Here is a 3777-nt window from a genome sequence, read left to right on the forward strand (position 1 = left end):
AAACTGTAGGCCTGGGCATATATTTCAGCCATTTATATTTTGAGACATAAGGCTACATAAGATTTTACCCATGACTTGTATAATAGTAGTACATTGTCATTGTCAAAAAATGCAGTACAGTGAATAATTTCTGTTTACAACACAGTTTCATTCGTCCCTCATGCAGGGGTCTGGGAAACAATAATAAAACAAAATAGGAGCAGAGATAAGAATGTAAGAGCACTGTCAAATTGTTAACGCATAGACAAAAAGGGTCTTAGAGGGTAGGCTATGCCTTTTCCCCCACACATATCTGTAGGCGTACACATTCTACATGAGGGGTGCTGGTCACAGGGCCAGTTTTTTCCAAATTCCTCCCATTAAAAGGGCTGAACAACATATTACACATTTATGTCTATATTCACATTCATTACACATTAATTTCTATATGCAGCCTGATGTCTCCTCTGCTGTGTCAATGAAGGTCTGTCACCAAACTCATTACAACTGTAAAACAAAGCCTAGGGAGTGTTAGTAAACTCATCCCAACTGTCCCTTCTCTGAAGGTTTTTTTATATTGCTCCCAAACCCAAGTAAACTACAACAACTTGACTAGGCGTTTGATCCCTGTCTTTCAAGCACTTGTGGTTCTCTCTATAGCAGGGGTGCCCAACCTTTGTTTAACCAAGATCTACTTTTGAAGTTGATGGTCTGCCGTGATCTACCAAGTCAAATTCAAGGATGTCAGTATGAAAATTTAAGACCACCATTTATTAATCACCATTATTATGAACAAAATGTTTTCAGTAGGCTACTATGGCCATATCTTTTCAGTGTGTTTTTAAAGTGTGTTGAATAGCCTATCTTTACAAAGCAATGCAGCACTGATAGTATGCAGAGATAATTTCAGTCATACACAAGTCATAAACAACTGAAACAATTTCAAAATGATAAACATTTGATATATAAAAGGCACATAGGCCCTATTTCTAAAATATGATGAAGCATTATCATGCCTTCAGTGGTATAGGCTACAAATTAAAAAGGGCTCAGAAATTCACCATTTGTTATGGGTAAATTGTAGGCTAGAGAGAGAGAGAGAGAGAGAGAGAGAGAGAGAGAGAGAGAGAGAGATGAGAGAACTCATTGGATTGGTTAACACCCCTGTTAAGTGTGACTTCTTCTATGAAGGTTTTTTTTTTCAGCTCTCTAGGACAGTAGCACAGCAAAGGCTTTCTATTGTGAGTTTGGCCAATCGCTTTGTCCACAACTGAAGCAAGAAACAGCACAAATTGAAGTGAATTCCATACATGTCAACAACTAACATTTCCCTTACACGCGGCACGCGATGTAGCCTAAACGCAGTTAGCGATGATGCATGCGACTAGCGATTTGGACGAAGATCCTCGCATATCGGCGTGTCATAACGCATCGTTGCGCACATGTTCTGTTAAGGGCGGGTTATGCTTCCTACTTGTGCCACAGAGTGAGCTTGTCGCAGCCATGATGCAGTTAATTTTGGTTTATGCCCTATTTTGAAGCACGGTCTGCGCGATGTCATTCCACGCTGAAACTGCCTTCAATACAAAGAGTAGGCCTAAACTAGACGTGTCGGTTGTTTTTTAGCATCACAGACTCGACGAGAATGAAAATGAAACATTAAATCTTTATATCACGTGCATGTTTGATCGCACTGGCAGCCACAGTGGTAGTTTGGAACAAAGAAGTGGCTCATTTGTCGAGGACGAAGCCTCGGAACCACTGTTCAACTGTCCAAATAACTTCAGCGTCGTAACTTGCAAGCGCATGTGTTGTCTTTGGTTCGTGTAAATAAATCAAACAACAAAGCACGGGCAACTTATTTAATGAAGAGCTCACAGTCCGTAGACCGACGAAGGTTAGAACAAGGAAGTACCCACACAGCAGAGGACTCCGATGCGGAGCCGCGTTCAAGTCACCACATCCGTGTCACTGTCACATTCCTTTGGGTTCCACTTGGTGGATCAGGGTCGCCACCGTGCGCCGCCCCAAATTCTACCGTCAAAACGCGGACCATAATCGCATCCATATCTGATTCACAAACGCGGACGCGCTGTAAAATCTAACGGACGTTGGTACAGTTTTTGTTGGGGCAGACACGACCGAACAGCGCTCTCCAGTAAGTATTGATTTATTTATATTAGGTGATACACAAAGGTACAAAAAGTATATCTGAAGCTTTTATACTATCAATGCTTATTGATATTTCGTAGGATTCTGTTTTTTATGACTTTAAAAGTGTATGTTAACCCTAGTTGTTTTCAAAACGAGACAGCTAGTTCATTCATTCAAAGACATGGAGAACTACATTGGCTATTGTAGTATTTCCTAAATGCTGTTAAAATATGATGCCATCCGATACATGGAGGAAGTACAGTTGAATAAAAATTATCTACATTGTGCCCATTTTAACAGCCTTGTTTACGTTAGCTTGCTAGCCAGCTACTAGCAAACCGGTTGACTGAAGCAAACTTGTGTAAAGTTAAACGTAGGTCTAAGTGTTCAAATACTCTTATGAAACGGCTATATTGGTCTGAATTTGGCTCGTGGTACACTTTTACACGGATTGGTGATGCTCTCAACAGGTTTGGCACCAACTGTGTTTTTAACGGTACAAATCCTAAAGCGGTGGCATCATGTTCTCCTCACGTTAACGAAATCCAGGCTAATTATTTATTAGCAATTAATGGATGGCCATGAACTGCGCCCTCGTCCCATATGCTGTCCATCATTGGTGAATGAATGAAGTAGCTGGGCTCATAGTTTGATAAAGATGTCCGTGGTTGGGCTACAAATATCTGAATTTGTTCTTAATCTTGTGCAACAGTAAACAGGTGGAATTACCTCTGGGTCGGACAGGGCTAGCCAGCTGTAATCCACCCTGCTACGGTGATGCCCGCCTGCCTCCCGGCTTTTACGACCAAGAGTAAGTAGGACATTGTACATCTTATAATATTCAACATCATTACTGTCACGGGATAGAGATGTGAAAGAGCGTTGTCCATTCCATATGCAATGCAATGTCTGATTGTCATCTTACGAAATAAACGAAAGCTCTAAATTTAGCTCTGTTGCCTTTTCAGATCGGAGCGCTGATGTGATGTTTCCCCGTCGACTGATGAGGGAAGGAAGAGAAGGCAGCCACCACGACATGCGATTGTTCAACATGACAGTGAGACAGAATAATGTGAAGATAAATAAAAAATCATGATGAGTGAAGTTCTTCGTCAGGTTGTGTTTTTTTCGGGTTCTTATTTAAACGGTGTCTAGGCCAGGTCTGTGTTATCTGTAGAATTAAATCTAAATGCTGTTTGAAACGGTTAACTGGTTTAGTGTTCGTTTATTGGGATTATAGCATAATAACAAAGTAACTCTATGAGCACGGATCCAAAATGGTCCCGGCCCGGAACATCTATGAGTCCGGAATGGGTCCGTAACTGATAAAAAGTAGTGGAACCGTGACGGATGCAATAAGTGGACACGGAATGAGTCCGCATCGGATGTCGCGCCTCCGAACCGGGCTCACTGCGGAGGTACGCTTCTGCACGCGGATCCGTTGCGGGTGACAAACGGGTCCCTTTGGAGTCCGCACCACGCCTCCGCGTCGGATGATAGGCGGCGTGCAAGTGGACGCCGATACGGCCCCGTTTACCGGATCCGTACCGGAGGATGACCTCCGGATGGTGGACTCCGGGGCGGATCCATTACGGTGTACTTTTGCTGTGTGGGTAGCGCTTGTTCTCGACTCGAGGACAGAGC

At 42.8% G+C, this 3777-nt stretch overlaps 1 long non-coding RNA gene across 1 annotated transcript; it reads left to right on the plus strand.

Moving 5' to 3' along the window:
* The first annotated feature begins 1899 nt into the window (after window positions 1-1899).
* LOC134464425 (uncharacterized) lies at window positions 1900-3218 on the plus strand. The gene is made up of 3 exons (XR_010037888.1): window positions 1900-2137; window positions 2846-2944; window positions 3102-3218. It is a non-coding gene; the product is annotated as an uncharacterized LOC134464425 (long non-coding RNA).
* The last annotated feature ends 559 nt before the right edge of the window (window positions 3219-3777 follow it).

The sequence above is a fragment of the Engraulis encrasicolus genome, chromosome 15 (genome assembly GCF_034702125.1).
Source record: "Engraulis encrasicolus isolate BLACKSEA-1 chromosome 15, IST_EnEncr_1.0, whole genome shotgun sequence".
NCBI lineage: Eukaryota > Metazoa > Chordata > Actinopteri > Clupeiformes > Engraulidae > Engraulis > Engraulis encrasicolus.